General features: G+C 41.4%; 1 protein-coding gene and 1 pseudogene across 9 annotated transcripts in view; one reads left to right on the top strand and one right to left on the bottom strand.

Annotated features, from left to right (window-relative positions):
• The first annotated feature begins 776 nt into the window (after positions 1 to 776).
• Positions 777 to 27,969, top strand: part of Mga (MAX dimerization protein MGA) — a 94,602-nt gene continuing 67,409 nt past the window's right edge. For 4 of the 9 annotated variants that reach the window (XM_029470424.2, XM_029470433.2, XM_029470392.2 and 1 more), the window contains exon 1: positions 20,737 to 22,913. The gene's annotated coding sequence lies outside the window, so the exon portion shown is untranslated. Of the gene's footprint in view, positions 857 to 1,060; positions 1,149 to 20,736; positions 22,914 to 22,933; positions 23,192 to 27,969 lie in introns of those variants that run through there. The other 5 variants (XM_029470410.2, XM_029470396.2, XM_029470403.2 and 2 more) reach the window with 5 other exon arrangements.
• Positions 6,698 to 7,096, bottom strand: LOC110310113 (fatty acid-binding protein 5 pseudogene; annotated as a pseudogene).

The raw sequence follows: 27,969 nt of genomic DNA, 5'->3' as shown, positions 1-27,969 counted from the left end.
GCCTTTGAGACTTATAAAAGTTTTGACATCATCAAGCTGGCAAGTATATCTCAAAGCAGATAAGGTGTGAATAACTTTATGCAGGGACTTCATTGTGGGTAGAACACTAGGTTTGGCTCAGTGGTAAATTTGTAATTCCTACAAAACCAACTAGTTGTAATGTAAGCCCACCTTTTCTTAGTGTTAACACTTTTTTTTTTTTTTTTTTTTTTTTTGTAGTTCCAATGTCTTATATATGGTTTACCAAACTAGGGCCTCTGTTAGGGACATGCTGTTTAATCTTAAAACAAAACAAAACAACAACAACAAAAAAAACCCAGCAACACAAAACCAAACAACTCTACTTCATTTCCCCCAACAATAAGCATATTGCAAAATGTTGGCTATTCCTAGATAAATTCTAAGAATTACAACCATTCTCAAGCAGAGATTGTGGTAAACAGTATTCAAGTTATCGTTCTAGTCCATTGACCACGAAAGGCTGGTGGTTCTTGTAGGTAAACATTCTTGCTATTCTTCTACAATATTTTCAAAGTCAACAAGGTACCGCTTCACGAAGGAAGGCTTAGCGGTTTTCCTAAAAACACAGAGATCAAACAAGTAGGGGAGGAGGGACTGAAAGTGCCTGGTGTACCGTCACAGTCTGGTAATTACCCAAACCGTCTCGTCCTGGGACCGGCTTTCAGAGGGCCACCAATGCAAAGCCTGAGAGGTGACAGCCAGGAAAACGGGAGAGGTGGCTTTCCCGGCATGCTCTGCAGCACACTGAGGGGCGCCAGACGCATCCCGGCGTGCAACGGGGAGCGCCCAAGGGCGATGGTTCACGGCTCCTGGAGGGGCAGGCGAAGTTAAGCCGGTAGGTGTGAGCGTCCTTAGTTTTAGGACCCTGCTTTCTCCGTTCCCCTTTATGGATGCCATCCCGTACTGGGCAGAAGGAGGTCTAGTGACCACGCTCCCCTTGCGCGTGCAAGCCACTTTCGGTGCCGCTTCGAGCACCGTGCCAGGTGATTAGCGGCTGTGGGCGGGCCTGCGAGCAGCACGTGACTCGGCCTGGCGGCCAATGACCAGGCCGGTGGTCCTACAGCGCGACGGTCCCGGGACCCCGGAGCGGCGCACACGGTGTGGCTCGACTCCCGTCCACTCGGCAGGTACGCGCAGGCGCCTCGTTTGCCACGCGCTCCGTTCGTCCCCATGGTCCCAGTATCGTGTACTCTGCGCGAGGCGTTGAGAGTCTGTCGTGGGTATTTTCGTGGGCAGGGGGACGGCGAAGGTGTGTGTGTGTGGGGGGGCGCCGTGGCGTCACGTGCGCGACATAGCCTATCGCAGGCCGAGGCGCACCCGCAGTCCTCCTGGCGCCCCGGGGTGCGACGTGTGCCGTGAGGCTCCGGCGGGCCCTCACTGTCTGAGCGCTCTTTCGAAGCGCGGGTGCGGCCTGGAAAGTCTGGCTGCGACATTGCGTGCGCTCGGCTCCCGCGCGAGCACGGAGGGCAAGTTCTCGGCAAAATGGCTGCTGGAAACAGTCGCCTAGCAGGGGCAACGCTGGGGCCGCGTGAAGGTCACATGACGAGGTTGGCAGCGCGTGCTGCTGGCGCGGGGTAGGGGGAGGCACGGGGCGTGGCGAGTCACGTGCCGCGGCTCGCGAGCCTGTGATTTCGAGCGAATTTGCTGAGGCCTGATGGTCGACTTCCACCCCTCCCTTCTCGAAGCTAGGCAAGCATCCGCAAGAAACCGCGCGGTGCAGTAGAATGATCCTAATCTGGGAGGCTAGATACAGGGTCCCCGCCTTTGGCCAGTTTTGTAATCTTTCTATTTCTATTTTAGAAAGGTAGAGATGGTTGTTTTTTTACCGTCTTATTAAGGTCCATGATTCCTTGATCTCAGTTACATGCAGCTAACCAAAATAGCAGGTGGTAGTGGGGGAAGTGTAGCTCAGTGACAGAATGCTTGCATAAAATGTATTAGGATAGGGCCTTGTTTCCATATCAAACTCAACAAATTATTAATATTTATTACCATACACCTTTTCTCTTAAAGTCCTTCCTCCTCAACCACTTCATCTTTTTTGTTTTTGGAGACTATGTAGACCAGGCTGGCTTCGAATTCAGAGACATTTTGTCCAAGTGCCGGAATTAAAAGCATGTACCACCATGCTTAGTGGCCATATCTGTTGTGGGAACAGAGTTTGGAAGCCATTCATTGAGCAATCAATAGTTGTCACTTTTGAATAATTATGCTAGTAGCTAACATTTTTATAACATGACGCTCTAAGTACTGTGCATGGACCTTTTCATTTTCTTGTCTTTTTGTAGGTAGGGTCCCATGTAAGCCAGATAAGTATCTTTAACTCAGTATGGAGCCAAAGATGACCTTGAATTTCTGATTCTCCTGCTGCTATACTCTTCTGTTTCTGGATTACAGTTGTGTGCCACAATACTGAAATTTGATCTATTCATTACTGGGGGTGAAACCCAGTGCTTCCTACGTTCTAAGGCAAGCATTATACTAGGTGACCCACATCTCAATTATCCCAAAATTCATTGGAAAAGTGTAGCTATAGAGTAGGAGAATTTTAAAATTTTATTTTAAATTGTGTGTGTCTGTCTGTCTCTCACTGTTTGTCTGTTCTCTAGAAGCCAGAGGCATTGGATACTCATAGAGCCAGAGTTCCAGGTGATTGTAAGCTGTCTGATGTGCGTGTAGGAAAGTAAACTCAGGGCCTTTGCAAGACAAGTAAATGTTCTTAGCACTGAACCATCTCCTGCCTTTAGGGCCAATTTTGAAAAAGAAAACAGCATGGGTGTTTTGTATTAATGAAAATACAAAAAACCCTGTAATAGTCAAAATGTCAAACTCTAGAAGCATTCTAGAAGGAGAGAGGTTAGACTGGGTCACATATTGCCATCCTGTATCAAAACAAAACAACACAACACAACAAACAAAAGTTCAATACTAACCCTGAAGTAGACAGGACAAAATAATGAGTGTAGAAACATATAAATTAGTATAGTTTAGTTTTACAGAAGTGACATTTCATATCCAGTGGGAAATGTTCCTTAATCATGTTGGACTATTTAGCTAATCATTTTGGGGAAAAAAAAATTAAAATTCTTGCCTTGGGGCTGGAGAGATGGCTCAGTGGGTAAGAGCACCCGACTGCTCTTCCGAAGGTCTGGAGTTCAAATCCCAGCAACCACATGGTAGCTCACAACCATCCGTAACAAGATCTGACTCCCTCTTCTGGAGTGTCTGAAGACAGCTACAGTGTACTTACATATAATAAATAAATAAATCTTAAAAAAAAAATTCTTGCCTTAACATTTGAATCAAGTTCAGGTGAATTAATTATTTGAATATAAAAGGTAAAATTAGAAAATTATTACTCTGGGGCCAAGCGAGTGGTCTGTATACTTGTAATCCCAGTATTTCGGAGGGTAAAGAAGTAAATGATGAATTTTAGGTTACTATGGGCTGCTTAATGAGTCTTGTCTCAAAAAACCCAAGATTACTGCTTTGAAGAAAACTGAATGGACAGCAGGTGTGACGGCACTCATCTGCAATCAATCTCAGCACTTGGAAAGCAGAAGCAGAAGTGCCACAGGGGCTTGGCCAAACTGAGCTATAGATGATACCCATCTCAAATATTTTTCTTAAGGTGGGCAGGATGTCTCGGTGGGTAAAGATATTTACCCTATGGCTGACAGTCTGCATTCAGTCCCTGGGAGGCACATGGTCAAAGGAGAGACCTAGCTTTTCTCTAATTGTCCTCTGACTTTACATGTGCATTGTGGCATGCACCTACATATATATATATATATATTAGCATATATACACACAATATACAATATATTGCATATACATATATATTATGCAGTATATATGCAATATATTGAAACACACAATAGATAATAAATGTAAACAAACAACCCCCCCCCCAAAAATTCCTCAGAACCATAAAGATTTGTGGGGAAAAAAAATCATGTCTTTAAAACTTGCTTTGAGGGGCTGGAGAGATAGATAGCTCAGCGGTTAAGAGCACTGGCTGCTCCTCCAGAGATCCTGAGTTCAAATCCCAGTAACCACATGGTGGTTCACAACTGTCTATAATGGGATCTGATGCTCTCTTCATGAAAATAGAGCACTTATATGTATAAATATATATATATATATACATATATATATGAAAAACAAAACAAAAACAACTTATTTTGAGAAAAGAGTTTTGCTTTGTTGCCCAGATTGGCCTGGAATTTACTATCCTTTTGCCTTGGTCTCCAGAATCAGGCCTGAAGCACCTAGAACAAAGCACTTTTTGTAGTTATCGCTCCTGTGGTTTACCATTTTTATTTTTACCTATCTAGATTTATTTCAAACTTGCTAGGTAGCTGAAGCCTGTCTTCAACTCCTGCCCTAGCCTTCTAAATACTGGAATTTCAGGCACATGCCATCATACTAGGCTATAGTTATGACTTCTTAAGCTCTTGCTTGATGGTTTCTCAGAGTTTGCTTGTTTTTGATGACTGATAGTTTTCTTTCTTTCTTTCTTTTTTAAAAGATTTATTTATTTATTTTATGTATATGAGTAGGTTGTCACTGTCTTCAGACACACCAGAAGAGGGCATCAGTTCCCATTACAGATGGTGTAAGCCACCATGTGGTTGCTTGGAATTGAACTCTGAACTTTTGGCAAACCAGTCAGTGCTTTTTTTTTTTTTAATTAATTTATTTATTTATTATATGTAAGTACACTGTAGCTGTCTTCAGACACTCCAGAAGAGGGCATCAGATTTTGTTACGGATGGTTGTGAGCCACCATGTGGTTGCTGGGATTTGAACTCAGGACCTTTGGAAGAGCAGTTGGTGCTCTTAACCGTTGAGCCATCTCACCAGCCCCCAGTCAGTGCTCTTAACTGTTGAGCCATCATCTCTCCAGTCCTCTGATAGTTGTTGTTGGGTTTTTTTTTTTTATATGAGACAGAGTTGGGGTTTAGTATAGATATTTAAATTATCTATGTATGTGTGTAGATATATGTACATTTGTGTTTTTAGAGACAGAGTTTCTTTGTGTGTGTCTAGCTGTCCTGGGATTCTCCTAGTTCTTTTAATTGTGTGTATATGTGTTTATGTGTGTATGTAGGCATGTTCATGTTGCAGTTGGAGTTTGAAATTGGATATTTTCTTCAATTGCCCTCCTTTTTTTTTTTTTTAAAGACATGCTCTCTTACTGAACCTGGAGCTCATTGATCTTATTGATTTGTCTAGAAGGGATGTCCAGTGAGCTCTGAGACTCCTTCTGTGTCTGTCTCTCAGCACTGGGGTTACAGATGTGAGCTGCTGTGCCCAACTTTTTTACATGATTTCTGGGGGATTGAATTCAGGTTCTCTGGCTGTGCAGCAAGCACTTTACCTAATATTTTTCTTTTATTTTTATTTCACTTATTTTTATTGTGTATGCATCCATCCATTTAGTGTGTGTGTATGTGTGTGTATATTTGTGTGTGCATGTGTAACAGTTCATATGTGAAAGTCAGAGGAACACTTTCAGAAGTTGGTTCTTCCTTCTACTATGTGGGTCCTGGGACCCACACTCAGGTTGACAGGCCGGGGGGAAGGGCCTTTACCCACTGAACTATCTTGATGGCCCTATTCAAACATTTTTATTACATTTATTTATGTGTGTGTGTGGGTGCATTTATGGATGTTAGAGCACAACTTGTGTGCTAGTTTTCTCATTCTACCATGTGGCTCTCAGGAAGTGAACTCAGGTTGTCTGCCTTGTTCCTTTATCTGCTAGGCCATGTCACTAGTTTTATTTTTAAAATAAAATGGGGGAGTATTTAAAATCGATTACATTTTAACCTAGTTTAATATTAAAACTGTGGCTCCTGAATGCTGAGATTATAAGCATGAATTTTCACCACACTTAACCTAGGCTAACCTTGAACTCCAGTCTCTGCCTCAGACTCCTGAGTTCAGAGATCACGTCCCAGATAAAGCTGCTGCTGCTCTCCTTTTCCTCTTCCTCCTGTTCTTCCTCTTCCTCTCCAGTTTCTCTTCTCTTTCCTTCCTTCCTTTCTTCCTCCTTTGCTTTCTTCCTTCTTGCTTTTCCCTCCCCTCCCCCCTTCTTATTTTGGTTTATTTATTTATTTACTTACTTATTTTGTTTTTTCGAGACAGGGTTTCTCTGTGTAGCCCTGGCTGTCCTGGAACTCACTCTGTAGACCAGGCTGGCCTCGAACTGGGATTAAAGGTGTGTGCTACCACCGCCCCATGTGGTTTATTTATAAAAATGTGCGTATTGACTGCTTTGTCTGAATGTATGTGCCTGGTGCTCTCAGAGGTCAAAAGAAGGTGTTATATTCCCCCGGAACTGGAGTTATGAATGGTTGTGAGTTAGCACGTGTATGTCGGGGATCATCTATGATCATTGAACAAGATTTCCAGCCTCAAGATAATGCTTTTTTTTTTTTTTTTTTTTTTTTTTAAAGCACAAACACGTTTATTTACTAACCAAAGGAATGATCCTGGGTAAACCAAGTTTGACATGAAGTTCCATGTAAAGTGTTTGTGATAAAGAGAACTCAACAGTCAATGAAAAATAAAACCAAAGAAGTGAAGCGGTTTGTTGTTTATGACCACTAATTGAATTGAGCATATTCACTCTGGCAGCTAACTCCTGTCCAGGATGACGAGGAAGCCCTCATTGTACCTTCTCATAGACCCGAGTGCAGGTGGCATTGTTGATGACACACTCTACAATCATCCTTCAGTTTTCTTGTTATCATGTTCTCCTTCCCTTCCCATTGCTGGTGCTAGACCAGGCACCGTCTTTGAAGGTGCAGACCGTCTCAGTTTTTTTGCCATCCGCTGTAGTTTCATCAAACTTCTCTCCCAGGTTACAAGAGAACACGGTCGTCTTCACTGTGCTCACGGTTTTGACGGTGATGTTGTTGCCATCACAAGTAATGATACAGTCTGGCTTGGCCATGGCAGCCATCTTCCTAAGAGCCAGTCCTACTCCTAGCTCTTTCATGTACTCCTCAAAGCCCTGGCTTTCCATCAGGCACTACTTCCCTTCGAGATCCTTAAGACTGGTCATGGCAGGTGGGAGAGCACAAAAGCAGCAGAGATGCAGTGGTGAGGGCGCTCAAGATAATGCATCTTTGAAGTCATTTTTTTCTTTTTTTGACACAGGTTTCATCTAGTTGAGGCTGGCCTTGAGATCATAATTCTCTTGTCTCTGCCTCCCAAATGTTGGGATTACAGACATGTACTACCATACCTGTTTTTTTTGTTTGTTTGTTTTTTGTTTTTGTTTGTTTTTTCAGTTTTTTTTGTTTTGTTTTTTAAGATTTATTTATTTATTATATGTGAGTTGTAGCTGTCTTCAGACACCCCAGAAGAGAGGGAGTCAGATCTCATTATGGATGGTTGTGAAGTGGTTGCTGGGATTTGAACTCAGGACCTTCGGAAAAGCAGTCGGGTACTCTTACCCACTTAGCCATCTCAACAGCCCCAATTTTTTTTTATTTTATTTATTTTATTTTATTTTTTTATTTTTTGAGACAAGGGTTTCTCTGTATAGCCCTGGCTGTCCTGGAACTCACTCTGTAGACCAGGCTGGCCTCGAACTCAGAAATCCGCCTGCCTCTGACTCCCAAGTGATGGGATTAAACGTGTGCGCCACCACCGCCTTTCAGTTTGTTGAGATAGGATCTCTGAGACTTGGCTGACCTTTCTTTAACTTGCTGTTTTAGATAAGTTGCCCTCAAATTTGTGGCAGTTCTGCTGCTTTAGTTTTCTGAGCATTGGAATTACAGATATGAGCCACCATGACTGGCTCAGTTTGAGATTTTGTATTGTTTTTTGAGATATGTAAACTTTGGCTGGCCTGAAACTCTGTATATCAGGCTGGCCTTGAACTCAGATCTTTCTGCCTCCCAAGTGCTGATATTAAAGGTATATATCACCATGCTTGACTTTAGTTTGTTTTGAAAAATATGAATTTTATTTTATTTATGTGTATTGGTATTTTTGCCTACATTTATGGCACAACTTTTATTTGTTGTGCCACTGGAGGCCAGGAGATGACATTGGATTCCCTAGAATTGGAGTTACAGGCTGTTATGAGCTGCTGTGTAGGTGCTAGGAACTGTACCCAGGACTTTTGGAAGAGCAGCCAGTCCCCATAAATACTGAGAACTATTTTTCTAGCTTCAAGAAGAGACTTTGAGATTCCTAAGTGAAATGCTGTGGTTTAAGTGACAGTGATCATCTGGTATGTTTGCAGTGTTGGCAGGTTGAGACTGTATAGAACCTTGTAAACCATGGGCATTTTAGATTTTCTCTAATGGGTTTCTATTTCTTTCCATTGTACTGTTTCCTGTAATAAAAGGTATCATCTAGTTTATAGCTTAAAAATAGCACTTTCCTTCGAGGCCAGCCTGGTCTACAGAGTTGAGTTCCAGGACAGCCAGGGCTACACAGAGAAACCCTGTTTCAAAAAACCAAAAAACAAAAAAACAAAAAATGTACTTTCCTGGGCTAGATGTGGTAACCTTAGCACTCTAGAAGCACAAGCATGAGTTCTGGCAAGCTTGAGCCACATAGCAATTTCTAGGTCAAGAATTTGGTATGTGGCTCTTTCTCAAATAAACAAGAAATCACTTTGCTGTAGAAGCAAGAGGAAAAAAAAATTGTCAAGAGACCATATATGGTGCTGAAGAGAAGATTAAGCTGAGATGTTTTCTTGATGAGGGCTGAGTACTACACTTACCTGTGGGTATAAGGACAAACATTTAGAATGTAGTTGGGAGTTATGCTGGTTTAGTTAAGTAGTGGTTGTAGATTTTCCAAGGTTTATGACTTCACTGAATTGTTGGCTAAATTTCCAGTGCTAGTTCCCTTTGTTGAGCAGGACTTTAGTCCAATAAGAGAGCTGTTGGTTACCGCCAAAGTATATGTGCCAATACTTTGTCCTTAGGGTTAGCATGCAATGCTGGTCATTGTGATTTACATGCATTCTGAGGTTTTCCAGCTTGTGTCAAGTTGACAAAAAAGAACCCACCAGCACAGTAGTATAGACTTGCTAACTAGAGGTAGATGTGGGACAGGTATGCAGGCTTGGGGGTTTTTCTGAGCTGTGTGTGTGTGTTATGTGTGGAATTTGTGTTGTGTGTTGTATGTGCAGTGTATATTGTATGTGTAGTATGTATGTATGTGTGTTGTGTTATGTGTGGAGAGAAAATACACCGGTATCTGGATAGTTGGAAAAGAAGGTGGAAGCCAAGCCAGACCCTGGAGAGTTCCCACTGTTGAAAAGGAGCTCAGAGAAAAGCATGGCTGTCTGGATTTGTTCATCTACTGTTATAATATCACTTTAGAGATGTCGACACCTGCCACTGTGAGGCCCTATGTAAGATCAAAGGAAACAGGAGGCCTTCTGACTGAAACACTGGGAACATGAGTGAGCATAGGAATCACCCCAAAATGGCCAGTTATGTCAGAGGCACATGTATATCCAGAAGAATCTCAGGATTCTGGGCCAAATTGGACTTTCTTTGTAAACAGAGATGATATCATGGAAAACCGAGTTTGTCCCACTGCAGTTCCCCAGTCCTCACCTAGCCACATCTTGATCACCTACAGTGAGTCTTTGCATTTTCAGGTCTGTTCATCTGCTAAGTATTCTGATCCTTTGCTTTACTAGTCCCCTGGGATCACAGGACCTACCCAGCTTTTACCTGGAGCGATGCTGGCATCTGAGTGAAAGGTTAGCTGCTGTAGGGATATCGTTTGACTAGTGACTTGGTGCAGTATTTATTTATTTATTTATTCGTTATTTTTTATGGTATTAAAATTGAGGTTAGAGGACAACTTGTGAAGTCATGTTGTTCCCAGGGATTGACTTAAGATGGTTAGGTCTGGTGGCAAGCATCTTTACCCATAGAGCCATTGTACTAGCATGAGTGATGTGGTGCAGTGTTTTAAAGGTAAAACCAAAAGAGATAGTCTTTGTAGGAGAATGAACATCTTGCAAGAAGTTTTAAGGAAGAATGGATGTTTCCACAGCTTTGTACTCAGTGTTTATTTTCCTCTGGACAGTAAGGAACTCAAGTTTCTCTCCTGTGCCCGAGAGATGAGTTAGTGGGAACCTGTGAAAAATGTGACCAGAGCATTTCAGATATATATCAGGACTAGAGTTTGTCGAGCATGTGTGAGGCTCTATATCCATACCCAGATCACAAGCATTGAGCTACTCAATCAAATGGGTAGTGGCTTTGGGATATAAATTTAGGGGAAACAAACATCACAATTTCTTGTCAGTGGCATGAAGATTTTGTGTGCACAAAGGCAAAGAAACCTAGCAGACATCTCCAAACTCTTGGGACTATAGGATCGATGCACTAAAGTTTTAGGACTTAGGTCAGAGCCATTTTTACACCACTTCCAAAAGTGACATTTTGTAAAGTCAACCCCAACACTGAGCCACAGTCTGGGACCTATGATCAACCAGTCAATAGACAACTTTTTCTTTTCTTTTTTTGATTTTGGTCTTGTTTTTGGTTTTTCGAGACAGGGTTCCTCTGTGTAGCTCTGGCTGTCCTGGAACTCACTTTGTAGACCAGGCTGGCCAGGAACTCAGAAATCCGCCTGCCTCTGCCTCCCGAATGCTGGGATTAAAGGCGAGCGCCACCACGCTCGGCTCAACTTTTTCTTTTATTTCAGTTTCTGTTTTAAAACTATGTTTAGGGGACTGGAGAGATGGCTCAGTGGTTAAGAGCACTGGCTGCTCTTCCAGAAGTACTGAGTTCAATTTCCAACAACCACATGGTGGCTCACAACCATCTGTAGTGTGATCTGATGCCCTCTTCTGGTGTGTCTGAAGCCAGCTACAGTGTACTCATATATATAAAATAAATCTTAAAAAAAAAACCTCCTGTGTTTGAAATTTATGTTGACTCATTGACTTTGGACTTCAGACAGATAGCCCTGTTATTCATGTCTGGATGAATCCAGAAGGCACAGTATTGTATTCCTGCCCTCTGTGGCACTACACAGTAGGCTGGAGCTGAGTTCAAGTGGTGATCATTTTAAACTATAAGGTCACCAAATTAAAAGTCTGCCTCTCTGCCTCTCTTTCTCCCTCTTTGTCTCTCTGTGTCACTCATTCTCCCTGCACCTAAAAAATGGTTGAAGGGCGGAAAGGTACTGCCACACTCGGTCTTATTACTATGGTTTTTTAAAACGATAATGTCTTGCTATGTATTCTTAGCTGGCTTCTCTGTATAGACCAAGGCTGTAAGACCAAAGCTGGTCTTAAACCTGGAATGATTCTCCTACCTTTCCCTCTTGAATACTGAGATTTAGTTGTAGATTTTGAGCTTGAGTTCACCTAGAAAGCCAGGAATAGCTGTCATGTGGGGAGTTGTTTAAATTTGGACCCTAGAGTTGAGCATGGTGGCACATACCTTTGATCCCAGCATTCAGGAGGCAGAGGAAGGCAGAACTCTGTGAATTCAAGGCCAGACTGGTCTACTTAGCAAGTTCCAGGTAGCCAGGGCTATTTAGTGAGATCTCTGTCTTAAAAATCTGTATCTCAGCCGGGCAGTGGTGGCACACACCTTTCCCTTGCTCTGAGAGTTGATAATTGCCATTATGACACAGAAAGGCCTTTAAGAGGGAAGAAACAGATGGTATCTGAATTTCTGGAATTAATTAATTAATTTTTGAGATAAGTCTTCTCTGTGTAACCATGGTCTCAAACTTAGTGATCTGCCTGCCTTTGCTTCTAAGTGCTGGGATTAAAGGTGTGTACCACCACCACCACCACCCTGTTTGCTTGTTTTTTCTCTTTCTCTGTCTCCTCACTTCTTTTTAAAGAAAATATTTATTTATATATATGTGTTTTTAAAGATTAAAAATATTTATTTTTGTTTAATGTATATGAATACACTGTAGCTGTCTTTAGACACACCAGAAGAAGGTGTTGGATCTCACTACAGATTGGTGTGAGCTACCAATGTGGTTGCTGGGAATTGAACTCAGGACCTCTGGAAGAGCAGTCAATGCTCTTAACTGTTGAGCCATCTTTCCAGTCCCATGTATTTGTATTTGTATGTATGTATGTATGTATGTATGTATGTATGCAATGTGTGTACTAGCACCCTAGAAGGCTAGAAGAGCATGTTAGATTTCCTGGAGCTGAAATTACAGGCAGTTCTGAGCTACTGGGAACTGGACTTGGACTTTGAGAGGGTAGTAAGCAAACATTTATAACACTTGAGCCATGTCTTCAAGCCCCCATTTCCATTGACCAAGAATAAATTTCCTTTGCTACTTTGTTACAGATGGTCCTGTTATTGTTTTATGTTATTTGGCTTTCTATTGCTATAATAAAACATGGTGACCAAAACCAACTTGGGGGAGGGAGGAATCTATTTCATCTTATAGTTTACAGTCAGGGAAGACAGGGCTAGAGCTCAAGATGGGAACTGATACAGAAGTCATGAAGGAGTGATGGTTACTGGCTTGGTCCTCATGGCTTGCTCAGCCTTCTTTCTTAAACAGTTGAGGCCACCTATCCAGGGGCAGGATCATCCATAGTGAGGTGGACCCTCCTATATCAGTCATTAATCAAGAAAATGCTCCACAGATTGCCAACCGGCCATCTTACTTAAGGCATTTTTCTCAACTGAGATTCCCGTTTCCAGAAAACTCTAGCTTGTGTCAAGTTGTTAAAAAACCAACCAACCAACCAACCAACCAACCAACCAACCAACCAAGTAACCTGGAGTAGTCTTTAATCCTAAAGACTCTGGAGGCAGAGGCAGGTTGATCTCTGAGTTTGAGGCCAGCCTGGTCTACAGAGTGAGTTCCAGGACAGCCAGGGCTACACAGAGAAACCGTGTCTCGAAAAAAAAGTAGAAGTTAAATTTTAAGTTAAAAGTTTAAAAGTTAAGAAAGGAGTTTGAGAGATGCTGAGCAGTAAGGAGTTTACTGTTCTTGCAGAGCACTTTGAGTTGAGTTCCTAGCACCCATGTCAGGGGATTGACAGCTGCCTGGAACTCCATCGTGTGTTCGGGTCTGTGTGTGGTGTGTGTTGTGTGTTGTGTGTATACACTCATACTTGTGTGTGGATGGGCATATGGAAAGTCAAAGGACAAGTTTCAGGAGTTCATTTCCTCCTTTCCCACGTGCATCCCAGGGACTGATGAAATTCTTTGGGCTTGAAAGCAAGCACCTTTACCTACTTAGTCATCTCGCTAACCAAATGTCCTTTCTTCAGAACCTATTTCTATCCACCGGCAACTTGAAAGGCAAGACTTTATCTCCTCCTGGTGGCTGCCAAGACTTTCACCTAACCTGTACTGTACTTTTCTCCTAAATTCTAATGAAATTGTACTGGTGATTTAAAAACAATTAAAATTAGGTAGCATATAATTTTTCCAAATTTGGATGAGTAGAAGTTGATCTCTTACTGCATTTCTCTTCCCAAAGCTGTACTCTTGCTTATCACACAATAGAAGATCACTTGGTATTCTTATTGTCTTATCTATTTGTTCTTGGCCTGTAGTAGATGCTTAATGATAATGCTAGTTTATAACTTTTATATTTGTCAAAATAGTAAATTAAAATTACATCTAGAGTTATAGCTAAATTGGAAGAGTGTTTCAGAATCAACCAAGCCCTGGGTTCAATTCCTAGCACCACTATAAACATGGTGAGCATGTCTCTAATCCAACCACTTGGGAGGTGGAGGCAGAAGGATCAGTAGTTCAGGGTCATCCTTGACTACATAGTTGGAGGCTAGCCTGGAGTATAGATCCAGTCTCAAAGTCTCAAAAACACAAAAACAGATTTTCTACATTATGTAATCCTGGGCTACTAGCTGAGATTTTTAGAATCTTATTATTGTGGCAAGTTTTTGTTTCACTGATATTCATTGGCCAGTACAAAGTTTGAAGAAATAATGTAGGGGGTCATTTCAAAGACATGGCAGGAGTGTTTTTAGTCCCCAGGACTGAATAATGCTTATTCTCTGGAGGCAGGCTATTATAACAGATTCTTCCTTCTCTTGCCCACTTTTCCACCTACCTTCTCAGTAGTCAAGAATTCTATTTTAACATAACATATGTACTTTGAGCTCTTTTCTAGAAAAGGAGCCTAATGTAATAAATCCAGTAGACTCAGCAGTCTTCACCCCAGGAATGTCCTTTTCATTTGTTGCATAGAAGGAAGATTAATAGTGTGAATTGTAGGTGTGAGAATTTCAGGCTGTGAACCCACAGTAGAGTTGATTATTTTGTCATTCAGCATTTATTGAGCACCTACCATCTGTGGACCACCTATGAAGTGTCCCTGAGGAACCTAAAAAAGACAATTCCCTGTATATGAAATCCTGGTAAATTGTTGAGGAAATGTATAAATAACAGTAAAAAGTAGTTTGATGTTAACCAGCAGTATACCAGTAAAAGCAGAGTGATATGGTCATATGTCAAGGACTTGAACTTCTTAAATCCATAATTATGTTCTCAAGAGTTCTATGCAGTCTTGTGCTAGTTTCCAGCTTTTTTCTTCTTTCTGAATTGAAGGTTGACTCTACAGTGCTTTTGTGCCAGCTTCTCAAGTGTTGAAATTGCAGGAGTGAACTACCATACTCAGTTAATTTTCATCATTTGAACTTAACTTGCAAATTATGCATGCATAGAATTTCTCTCTTTCCCACTCTGTATTCTAGTGCATGACTGAATTTTCATTTTTGGTATGTGTTTATATGGATGTGGTAGGCAGGAGATGACACCAATGCCATCTTTAATCATTTTTTTCTACCGTATTGTTTTGTATGTGCAGTTGTTAGCGTGGATGTGTGCAAGTGTCTGTATGTGTGTGCATAATACAGGGATCTGCATGGGTATGAAGGTCCAGGAGCCACACTGGATCTCTTTCAGGGATCACTCTCCGTCTTTATTTTTAGGTTTTGAGATAGGGTTTCTCACTGAACCTGAAGCTAGACTGGCCAGCCAATGAATTTCAGGGATCTGCCTGTCTCCTCACCCCAGTACCCCCCAGCAGTGTGTTTATTGGATCATTCTTGTTTTATTTTTTGTTACATGAGTTCTGGGGGAGGGGGGTCTACACTTAAGTCCTTGTAGCTTTGTGGCAGACATCTGAGTTGCTTAACTCCTATACCTTATTGTTTTGAGGCAGAGTTTCCCAGTGAACCTGCAGCTCATTGATTTGTCTAGGTTGGATAGCCAACAATCTTCAGGGTTCTGCTTGTCTCTTCCCTAGAAATGGGACTACAGATGTGGCCAGTTTTGTTTTGTTTTTCTGAGGCAGGGTCTTACTGTGTAGTCTTGTGTAGCCTAGAGCCTGCTATGTAGACCAGGCTGTCCTTGAAGTCATAGAAATTACACCTGCCTTTGCCTCCTGACTGCTGTGGTTAAAATTGCACCACCACCCATGCTTTTTTTTTTTTTTAAGATTTATTTATTTTAATTTTATGTGTATGGGTGTTTTGCTTGCGTGTATGACCAGAAGAGGGTTTCCAATCCCCTGGGACCTGAGTAACAGATAGTTATGAATCACACCATGTGGGTACTGGGAATCAAACTCAGGTCTTCTGGAAGAGCATCCAGTGCTCTTAACCACTAATCCATTTCATTAGTCCTCATCCCCTCCCTTTTTAAAATTAATTAATTTTATTTTTATTATTACTATTTTTTGTTTTCACATGGGTGCTGGTGATCTGAACTCAGCCCTCATGTTTGTAAATACTTTAAGAACTGGTCAACATTCTTGCCCCTCATTCAGTCTCTTTAAAAATTATAAAAAAAGTATTTGTGTATCAATGTATATGTAGCATGCAAGGATTAGCTAACTGCTTACAGGAGATTTTGCCTTCTACAATGTAAGCCCCAGGCATCCAATAATGTCCATGGCTTGGCAGCGAGCTCCTTTACCAGCAGAGCCACCTTACTCTCTTTCTGGGACAGTGTATCACTTAGGTTACTTCAAACTCTTGAGCCATCCGTGTTAGCCTCCTTGTGTTAGCCTCCCAAATGCTGGGATTAGCATGTGTAGAAAGGTATCCTGCTCTTTATTTTCTCTGCTTTTCCTTTTTATCTTTTGAGACAGGTATTTAGATCTGGCTGGCCTGGCCCGGCCCACATTTTAGATATATAAACAAGCTGTCTCTGAATTCACAGAAATCCCCCTGCTTCTGTTTCCTGAATGTAGATTACAGTAACTTGCCACCTGACACATATATCTGTTTACTTTTTGTTTTTTTGAGACAGGGTCTCTTTATATAGCAACTGGCTGACCTGGAACTCACTGTGTAGACCAGCATTCTCAAACTCAGAGATCTGCTTGCCTCTGCATCTTGAATGCTAGAATTAGAGGCGCCCACCTCTATGCATGACACTTTTTTGAGATGGTATGTTAGTGATACTCTTGTTTCCCATGTGTTGGCTTACAGTTGTTGAGTCACCGTGCTTGGCTAAAGTTATGTTCACTTTTCTTGTCTTATTTCTATGAGATAGGGTCTCATGTAGCCTATTCTTGCTTACATGCTCTATAATAGGAAGAACATCCTTTTTTTAAGATTTATTTCATTTTTTTGACTACACTGTAGCTGTCGTCAGACACACCAGAAGAAGGTATCAGATCCCATTATAGATGGTTGAGCCACCATGTGGTTCCTGGGATTTGAACTCAGGACCTCTGGAAGGGCAGCCAGTGCTCTTAACCACTGAGCCATCTCTCTAGCCCCTGAGCAAGAACATTCTTATGGCTGAAGATAACCATGACTTTCTGATCCTTCTGCTTCCCAAGTGCTGGGATTTAATAGATTTTCAAAGTTAAGTAGGTTGTGACAAATTAGATTCCTCAATTAGCGATATCTCAGTTTTATTTCATGCCATTTATTTCTCTTATTCATCTTTGTTTATCCATACTACAAGTGTTTGACTTTCAGGTTAGGAAGCCAAGAGTTGGCAAACCTTTTAAATAAAAGGTCAGATAGTAAATATTTTGTGCTATGTAGGTCCCATTGTTTCTGCCAGCATGAAAGCAGGTATAGACAGTAAATACATGGCTATGTTTCAGTTATTCATGTTCCCTGGAATTGGAATATTATATAAATTTTACATGTAAAATAATGTTACTATTTTGCAGGGCTAGGGATATAGCTCTATGGACTGAATCACTGTATGGACAAGGAAAGCCCTTAGTTGATCTACAGCACTGAAAAAAAAAAGTTAAAATTTTTTTCTATCTAAAAGTATAAAGGTTTGGGACTATATAGCTCAGTGCTTGCTAGGATGCATAAGGCTGTGGATTCAATCCCTATTACCACCAAAAAATAAAAATTCAAAAAAAAAAAGAAAAAGGAAAAAAAGAAAAATAGAGACCCAGAAGTGTTGGTTTGTGCCTGTAATGCCAGCACTTGGGACATCAAAACAGGGAGTCACAGGCCAACCTGGCCTACAATGTGAGTTCTAGGCCACCATCATGGCTGCAGAGTAAGACCTTGCCTCAAGGGGAAAAAAAGTGTATATATGTGTTAGTTGTGGGCCTTATGAAAGCATGCAGAATATATTTTATGGAGTTACTATCATTTATACATACTTCTACAACTCTTCCCCTGCTACTTCTTTCTGTAGCATGGCTGTCACTGCATCACGGAAGTCATATTCTTTTCTAATGATGGAATGCATTTTCAAACAGTACCCTCCTGGCATCACCTTGTGTTTGTTAATCTCTGTATTTGTGTGTGTGCGTGTGTAAGATATGTGTGTTTGTGTGTTATGCATTTGGAAGCCAGGTGTTAATGTTGAGTTTCTCCTAGGTTACTCTCCGTATTAATTTTGAGAAAGGGTGTTTCTCTGAACCATGAGTCTCACTGATTGCGGTAGCCTTCCTAGCTAGTGAGCTCCATGGAGTCACCTATATTTGCATCCCCTGCTCTTCGATTACAGATATTCTTCAGCATTCCTGGCTTTTAAAAGGGAGCTGGGGATTCAGACTCAGTTATTTATGATTGCACAGTAAGCAGTTTACTCTGGTTGAACCCGGAGCTCACAGATTCAGCTGGCAAGCTTCAGCGATGTTTGTTTTCCTAGTGCTGGGATTATAGGTATTTAACACCTCACCTGGCTTTCTTGTAAATACCTGTTAGGGATCAAACTCAGGTCCTCCTGTTTTTATGACAAGCACTTCACTAGCTGAGCCAGCTTCCCAGCTCCCACAGTTTTGCTCTCACATTATAATACTTTCCAAATTTCCCCAGTAAATGTTTACTTGCCAGTGTAACAGACTGGTTAGCTTGGCATTTATCTATCTAAAAATATATTTCTTTTTTACATTGTGTGTGTTACACATGGCATGGCAATCCTCTTACCTCAGCCTTCTCAGTTCTGGAATTACTGCACAACTTGGATTTATTTTTTTTTTAAAGATTTATTTTATTTATATGAGTACACTGTCGCTGTCTTCAGACACACCAGAAGAGGGCATCAGATCCCATTACAGGTGGTTGTGAGCCACCATGTGGTTGCTGGGAATTTGAACTCAGGATTTCAGGAAGAGTAGTCAGTGCTCTTAACTGCTGAGCCATCTCTCCAGATTATCTATTTTATATTTATTTTTGAGACAGGGTCTTACTATGTAGCCTTGGTTGGTCTCAAACTCATAGATTATCTGCTTGCCTTTGACTCCTGAGTGCTGGTTTCAAACCAACCAACCTACCTTCATTGTCATCACTTTTTAACATGAAGTTGAGTGTATTGATCACAGCTATCTTTCTGCTCTCTGGAGGCTGTAGCAAGTCAGGGTGTTTGTTGTGATCTTGAGGCCAGAGGTTGGGTTACATAGCAAGATGCTGTCTCAAAAAAAGAAAAGAAGAGAGCTGGGCGTGGTGGTGCACACCTTTAATCCCAGCACTCAGGAGGCAGAGGCAGGTGGATTTCTGAGTTTGAGGCCAGCCTGGTCTACAAAGTGAGTTCCAGGACAGCCAGAGCTATACAGAGAAACCCTGTCTCGAAAACCCAGGAAAAAAAAAAAAAAAAAAAAAAGAAAAACTTTATAACACTGTAGGTTATTTTTCAGTTCACATAAAACTGGCTTTTAGTTCATTCCTATAACCAGCAAGCAGTATATATTGAATTTAAGATAATTAGATTTTTTTTGCCATTTGAGATATATTTGAAAGATCAAAGTTTTTTAGATTATATTTAGTATTAAAGATGATTATTCATTGAAAATTATGCCCTCTCTAGTATCTAATCTTTTTTTTTTTTTTTGGTTTTTTGAGACAGGGTTTATAGTATACTTCATCTAGTCCTCTTTGTTAGTAGGAAGTTTCTTTAACAAATGGCATTTAAGTATGAAAGATTAGGGAAGATCCTTTTAGGTAAAATGTGAGAAACATGGGCCTAAGACATGGTACAGTAGAAGGGTGTCTTTTTTTTTTTTTTTTTTTTCCTAGACAGGCTGTCCTAGAACTCTGTAAATCAGTTCAGTCTAGAATTCACAGAGCTCCACCAGCCTTTATCTCCAGAGTACTGGGAATAAAGGTATGTGCCATCACATCTAAGTTTTAGATTTTTTTTTTTTTTTCGAGACTGGGTTTCTCTGTGTAGCCCTGGCTGTCCTGGAACTCACTTTGTAGACCAGGCTGGCCTCGAACTCAGAAATCCGCCTGCCTCTGCCTCCCAGGTGCTGGAATTAAAGGGGTGCTCCACCACTGCCCGACTAGGTTTTAGATATTTAATGCTGGAGATTGAATCCGGGGTTTTGTGCATGTACTTTTGCAAGTACTCTGCCTCTGAGCTCTATCTCTCCTTCCTTTTTTTTTTTTTTTTTTTGGAGACAGGTAGTTCATGCTGATCTTGAACTTACTTTATAGCTTTGGCTTGTTGTTTGGAAGTTTAGGATTCTCCTAAATGCTTGATATTAGGTATGTACCATCATTTCTGGCTAAGGATGGCTTTCCCCTCTTCTCCCTTTGCTTTATTTTGGGGGGGGCGGGACAAGGTCTGTCTATGTAGTTCTGGTTGTCAATATGTAAACCAGGGGGAGGGTATGGGGGACTTTTGGGATAGCATTGGAAATGTAATTGAGGAAAAGATGTAATAAAAAATATAAAAAAAAGTACTTGTCAAATAAAGATTTTCCCTGTGAACCATCAAAAAAAAATGTAAACCAGGTTGGCTTCAAACTAACAGAGATCCACTTTTCTCTGTCTCATAGTGCAGAATTAAAGGTATGTACCATGGCATCTGGCCAATGAAAATAGAATACAACTAAGTACAATTTGAGGAACACTACATTGAAAGTAGAATGTAACTATTGTGTTTCAAAATAACTTGAAAAAGCAATTTAAAAACACAAAACAAAACCCAGTCACTTGGTCCCTGGGGATATAGTTCAATTGATAGGGTGCTTGCCTAGCACGCATAAAACCAACATTAGCAGTGGCATCTATTGTACCCAGAGGTAGAGCCAGGAGGATCAGAAGTTCAGTCATCTTTGACTATGTAATTTTGCAAGTGATACATGAAACCCTACTATAAGCAAAAATGGTTACTTGGTAAATCTAAACTGAATCACTGAAATAAGTATAGCTATATTATTAATTGTAGATTAGAATATAAAAACACAAATGCTCAAAGAACTCTCAGACTCTTATTTTCCAAGTTATAGGTTAACTAGACTCCACTTTGAAAACTTATGGGTAGTGTACCTATTAGGGGATCTAATGCTGCATTTTAAAAATTTGTTGTTACCTAAAACAAATTAATCTGGAGGACCATTTCAGTAGTTGAGAGAAAAGCAGTAGGGTGAGCAAGCTGTAAATCTTGTCACCTGGAGGGAGATGGAGTTGTAAGAGTCATGCCTTTTGAGTCAGCAATGGAGGTCTGCAAGAAGCTCTAGAAATCTTGAGAAGAGGTCTTCAGAGAAAACAATTAGAAAGCCCAGAATGTCAGGGCAGACATTCTTATGATTTTGGGAAAGTGATTGATGATATGCTCACGAAACTAGCTAGTCAGTAATGAAAATCAGTAATTTTTGAAAATTGAAATTTGGTATTTCATGTTTGCCTGGAGCAGGGAAAGAGCACCAAAGAGCATTTCTGTTGTATTTTCCCATGCAAGTTGTTCTCGTAGATTTTCCAATTAGAGATGCTATTTGGGGTGTGTTTTTTTTTTTTTTTGAGATGCTACTGAGTCATTCATACCTTAGGGGCAGACATTTTACTAGTAAATAAACTCAAAATTTAGTCTCAGAAAAATGAGATTTTTTTGGAGAAACTATTACAACCCTTGAGAAGGCATCTGGGTTTAGTAGGAAAGGTTCTTGAGTCAAAGAAGAGGAACATGTTAAAGAAATGGTTTTCAGTTTTGTCTAAGATTTTGAATGGTTTTCTCGAATCATGGATTTCAGAAGTCTGTAAACTTTAGTTCAGGGCTTGATTAGAATAGGCAGTTTCTGCCTATGTGTTTCGTATCTCCTCAGGAATAAAAAGCTAAGTGAAACGAAGCAAGTCAGATCAACCCTGTTGGCTATCCTTGTCCTTCCTCTTGGCTCCATCCTTACATTCTTGTTTTCCTTCAAAGTGTTTGTATTGTCACTTAGCACAAAATAAGTTTTTCTATTATCTCTTGAGAGTGAAAAGTTTGGGAATATGGACTGCATTTTATGTTTTCTACTTAATTATTTAATTACTCCTTTTCACTTTACTGGTAGATTAGCAGCATGAAAGTAGTAAATGGTAGAGAAAAAACCTAAAATTTTTGATGTTTGGTTGAGAATTATTGCTCTCTGACTTAGTTTGGCAATTGTCTGACATACTTGTTGGTTAATGTTTTCTTTAAATTTTTAAGCTTCATTGTCTTGAAGAAGCAACAACAACAACAAAAATATACAGGCTCAAGGCACTACATTTCAGATAAAATTCCCAGGCAAATTTCTTTTTAAAGATATCTTTCATCTTGGTATCAGGCAATTTAGTGGCAGCTCTTTTTCCTTTATAGAACCTTTCTTTGCTTTGCTTTTCATTTCAGCACGGTGTCTTGGCAGCCTAGCCTACTCTGGAACTTGAACTCACTATAGAATTCAGGTTAGCCTCGAACTCTCAGCAATCCTGCTTCAGCCTCAGTGTTGAGAATATAGGCATAAACTTCCATTCTCTGCACTCAACAAGGCTTTCTCGAATTTTCCTAGTGTTCTTTGTTGGTGAATAATGGAAAATTGCTTACTCTTCTTTCGTGGTGTTTGCTTCAAGCTTTTCCAGTGGTCTGGCACTTTCCAACCCCATAGCACTTTGTATAGGAGGTCCTCAGGTTTTTTGTTTGTTTGTTTGTTTGTTTTTGAAGGATTTGCAAAGCCAGGAGGTCTATGAAGCTTCATGTGGGTGGGGCTGGGTATGGCAGGGGCGGGGCCGGTGAGAAGTCTCTGGGAAAGGCTGAAGAGTCCTGTTGGGAAAGGCCCGTTGGGCAGTGGTTTCAGAATTTTCACGAAGGCTTCGAATACAGGATTGAGCGTATTGTGTACCTCTCTCCTGTCTCTCCTTTCCTGATTCTGGAAGCTTCATTAGTTCTTTCTGGATTACTAAAATGCGAAAAGGCTACGGCTTCGGCTCCGTGGGCGGAACCCAAGGGTCCTGACGCTGCTCCGGGCTGTTTGGCCTCCTGATGTTGGGGGAGGGGCAAAGAGGTGCTGCTCGCGCCTCCCTATGCGCCTGCGCGGTCGGCTCCAAGAGGGTAGGAGCGCGTGCGCAGTGACGTGGACATCCGGTGCGTGCGCAGGCTCTTCAGCTGAAGCGGACACACGGTGTGCGAACCCTTCAGAATAACCCTCCCCTAGAGGGATATGAAGGACTCGGGGTGAGGCCGGCCACGCCCCGCACGGTAACTCTCAGGCCTGGGTGGAGGGCGTCGCTTCAATAGTGGCCCGATTGGAGTTTTTTTTGAGTTTAAACCACTTGTGTATTTGAACGGCTTGCCCAGCGTTCCGCAGAGAGAGCTTCGCACGCCTGGGCCTGGCTGGGCCTTACGCTGTGCAGCCTTTGGTCCCTTGAGCGAGTTGCGCATGTCATCTCGCACGCCTCCCCAACCTCACTTCCGTGTCGCTCGGAGAACTCACTAGGAACATCGACGCCGGAGACCGTGACCACGAGGCGGGCGGGGTGAGAAGTGCCTACGGCACGGCCCTGCCCTCGCGTGCGTGGGGTGTTGAACAGCATGGCACGTTCCGCGTGACGATTTCTAGCCTGGTTATAGATGGAATAAGCATAGGTTTTAGAGTTTAGCTCTCTGGGTTTCAACTCTCCGAGGGAAACAACCAATGTCTGTTTCTCCAAGGAACTGGATGCAGTGTTTTGACACCTATTCAAACATTTCCTAGCGTGTAATTTCGGGTCAAATTGAGGCATGGCCCCGAATTTAATGAGGGGGCGATGAGTGAGTTGAATGAGAGTGAGAACTTTGTAAACAAAGGAGCTGTGATTTGTAAGTGCTAATTCGAAGGCGGAGAAAACAGGTAGGGAACAGGTGGTGGTTCCTTTTTCTCTTTCTGGGGTAACCTGACTGGTTTTTCTGTCCATAGAACTTCCCGTTTCTGTTGAATTTTCAAGTACGTCTTTGAGTCGAGTGTAAGGTGCACAAGGGCATTAGCCTTCTCTTTCGTTCCCCGAGTGTGTCTCTTTCTCTGGCAAAAGGATGGAAGCAGGCATGGGTGAAGAGTGCCTGAAGAGTGGCTTGATTAGTAGAACGGGAAAGGCTCCGTCTGAGGGAGACCCACTCTTGTTCGCGTCGCCGAAGCCGACACGTGGATCTTGAGAAGTTAGGGCTCACTTATGCTCAGTCTGTGGGTGTTGTTGAGCTTGCCAAGCTTGCGTGGCCAAGTGCTTGGTCAACCCTGCCTGTCTTGCTGGCTTTTTGCACACGATGCTGCTGCAGTTAAGGTGCAGGAGAGTAGCGAGAGGACTGCTGGGAAATGGGTTGGAGGGGTGACTAGTTGTGTAGTCTCCAAGGTAACCGAAAGCGGCTGAACAGCCCTAGGAACACAGGGTTCCGCCTGGCTGCACGTGATCCTTGGAACTCTACCCTGGAAGAGTTTTCTTTGCTACATTTTTTCATGTTTGTGGCTAGCTGAAAAGCGAGTAACTGGAGGCTTTTTAATTTTTATTTTTTTATACATAGGTGGTAAGTTGTGTCCACTTAACTGCAACACAAGTGAAAGACCTGAAATTTCATTCCCTGGGTGCTTTGGCATATTTATTTCAAATTTGCTGTCCATTTCTGCAGTAAAGGTTAGTTTTTCAGGTTCTACTTAGTAACCCATAGGCAACTAAAAGCTTGTTAACTTGAATTGTTTCAGATTAATACCTACAAATGGAGATATGTAAAAAATTTGAGTTTCAAAATGCGATTTAATTTAACCAAAAGACAAACACCATAGTGAGCCTCCTGTATAGTAATACATTTATCGTTTAAAAGGACATGGTTAGCATGGGCAGCATTTAGAATGTGTTGATCATTTGAAATTTGTGTTTTAAAAGTAATATATTGATTTCAAATTTTGACTTGGTGTAGTTGAGTATGTAAATCATTTAATTGGGTTGCTACATAGTGTGTTTTATGGGTTGTATCAGGGTGACCTTTATAATAAAAAATTCCCAAAGTTACAATTAATGCAACTTGCTACATTGTTTTAAACGATGTCTGTTAGAGAGTGTGAATATGTGTAGTGAGGGGACTGAGAATTTCTCTTTTTTTTTTTTTTTTTTTTTTTTTTTGGTTTTTTGAGACAGGGTTTCTCTGTGTAGCCCTGGCTGTCCTGGAGCTCACTTTGTAGACCAGGCTGGCCTCGAACTCAGAAATCCGCCTGCCTCTGCCTCCCGAGTGCTGGGATTAAAGGCGTGCGCCACCACGCCCGGCTTTTTTTTTTTTTAAATAGTTATGTATTTATTTTATGCATATATGACTACACTGTAGCTGTCTTCAGACACACCAGAAGAGAGCACTGAATCCCATTACAGATGGCTGTGAGCCATCATGTGGTTGCTGGGATTTGAACTCAGGACCTCTGGAAGAGCAGTCAGTGCTCTTAACCGCTGAGCCATCTCTCCAGCCCCCTCTTTTTTTTTAGATTTATTTATTTATATGAATACACTGTAGCTGTCTTCAGACACACCAGAAGAGGGCATCAGATCCCATTACCGATGGTTGTGAGCCACCATGTGGTTGCTGGGAATTAAACTCAGGACCTCTGGAAGAGCAATCAGTACTCTTAACAACTACTGAACTATCTCTCCAGCCCAAGAATTTCTCTCTTTACAACTTAAAGGCCCTTTCCAATCCTTACTTTAATCTAGGTAAATGCTTGATGAGGAAAGGCTGAACCAAAAACTAGCCTGGCCTAGATAGAATTCTATGAGATTCTCCTGCCTCAGCCTCCCCAGTGCTGGGATTAAAGGTTTGCACCACCAGCCTGTGTTCTTTATTTAAACCTTTTTTTTTCTTGTCATTTGTTCTTTATTGATTTTTCTTTTTTTTAAATTTTTAATATTTTTATTACATATTTTCCTCAATTACATTTCCAATGCTATCCAAAAAGTCCCCCATACCGCCCCCCACTTCCCTACCCACCCATTCCCATTCTTTTGGCCCTGGCATTCCCCTATATTGGGGCATATAAAGTTTGCAAGTCCAATGGGCCTCTCTTTCCAGTGATGGCCGACTAGGCCATCTTTCGATACATATGCAGCTAGAGACAAGAGCTCCGGGGTTCTGGTTAGTACATCATGTTGTTCCAACAATAGGGTTGCAGATCCCTTTAGCTCCTTGGGTACTTTCTCTAGCTTCTCCATTGGGAGCCCTGTGATACATCCAATAGCTGACTGTGAACATCCACTCCTGTGTTTGCTGGGCCCCGGCATCGTCTTCTTTATTTAAACCTTAAGAGAGCAAAATACAGAGTATTTTAGAATATTGCCAGAATGGGTTTCTTTTTTCTTTCTTGGAGTAGCCTAGCACTTCTAAAGTACATTTGATTTTTGCAGTGGACATTAAGGTTATCTTAGAGTTTAAGAGTAGTCTTTGTATGTGTGAAACAACATATTTCCGAAATGACAAGCTATAGATGAGAAAAATCAAACATGGGCTGGGGATATACAGCTCAGTGGTAAACCCACTTGAATATCATGTGAGAATCACTATCTGGGTAGGTTATCAGCACTATGGGCAGTAGGGTCTGGGGGATTCTTCTTTGTGTGTGTGTGTGTGCCTTTTTCTTTTTCCTTTTTTTTTCTCAATTTTTTTATTAGATATTTTCTTCATTTACATTTCAAATGCTATCCCGAAAGTCCCCTATACCCTCCCCCCAAGATTCTTCTTTTAATTATTGCCATGTGCCTCAAGTTTATGATAGCTTGGGGTCATAAATTGGTCTTTGATTTTATGTATTTTGGTTAACTGGTGCAATAAATTGGTTGGTTTAAGTTTTTTGATTTAGTTGTTTGTTTTTTTTTTTAAGACTTATTTATTATATGTGAGTACACTGTAGCTGTCTTTAGACACTCCAGAAGAGGGCGACAGATCTCATTAGGGATGGTTGTGAGCCACCATGTGGTTGCTGGGATTTGAAATCAGGACCTTAAGTTAGTGTTCTTAACCACTGAGCCATCTCTCCAACCCTTTTGGTTTAGTTTTTGAAAAGACTTTATGCAAGTCTACAAGTTCTGACTTTTCCTGTTTTTCATACATATTTTTACATTTTTATTAGATGTCTGTGTACAAAGTTGAAATAAAGCAATTTGTATTTTTTCCCCTTTGGGGGAAGGGATGGGGCAGGCAGGGTCTCATATAGCTCAGACTGGCTTTAAATTTTATATGTAGTTGCGAACTTTTAATTTTCCTGCCTTGGTGTTTGGGTTTATAGGCATACAATGCATTCCATGTCAGCCTAGCTAATAGTGAGACATTGCCTCAAAAGAAACAGATATCAAGATAAACAAAAATTACTCCAACTCAGAGGAGTAATGGTCATGGATGTTAGGGCTCTAGTATTAAAGAGTAGATCCCCTCCCTATAAGCTCCTCAACACAAGAGTGGCCAGGCCCCACCCCTGAGGGCTTCCAGCTGCCAGACTCTTCTCACAGAACAAGGCAATGAATGGCTGGACCCAGTTCCTTTATGCTCTACAGAGTGAAAATCCCAAGATGGGGCCACCCTGGAAAGCTCCCCCAAGAAATCTTATATAAAGCCTTCCTCCTGCTCAGTTTTTTGCAGTGTCTTACTCAAGCCAAGGTTTTCCCAATAAATCCCTTAGGTGAGGTTCGTTGTGTGGTGTGACTTTGTGGTATTCCTTGGCTTCCTACTGCCATGATACTTCTCCCTTCAAAGCTGTAACACTTCACCACCCCTTTAATCTCAATTCATGGCAATTCTCTTGCCTCAGCAACTTTCTGATAGTTTAATGGGTGTGAGCCTTCAAGCCTGGCTATTTATAATTTTTTTTTTTTTTGAGACGGTCTATTTAGTCCTGGCTGTCTTGCAACTAATTATCTGTAGATCAGGATAGCTTTGAACTTACAGAGATCCTCCTGCCTTTGCTTCCCAAGTTCTGAGATTTAAAGCGTGTGCCACCGTACCCTGCTATTTGTAATTTTTTGAGCTATACTTCACTTAACATAAAGTTTGTAGTTTAAGTGCACCAGAACCTGGAGAGAAGACTCAGTGGATAAAGCACTTAAATATGAGCACTGGAACTTTTGTCCCTAGTACCCAAAAACCTCTCTGACTGACTGTGTAGCCTAAACTGGTCTGGACCTTTAAGTAATCTTGCCTTAGCCTTCTAATCTATAGGATTATGTCTTGAGAACCACACTGAATTTATATAGTTTTCTAAAATAAATACATAAGTTTAGTTTGTGTAAGATTGTAGGATTGTTACTAATTTTTT

This window comes from Mus caroli, unplaced genomic scaffold (genome assembly GCF_978045245.1).
Source record: "Mus caroli unplaced genomic scaffold, Mus_caroli_1 scaffold_2, whole genome shotgun sequence".
Taxonomy (NCBI): domain Eukaryota; kingdom Metazoa; phylum Chordata; class Mammalia; order Rodentia; family Muridae; genus Mus; species Mus caroli.
Note: the sequence above shows the minus strand (reverse complement) of the source record. Positions and strands in the feature narration are given on the sequence as shown.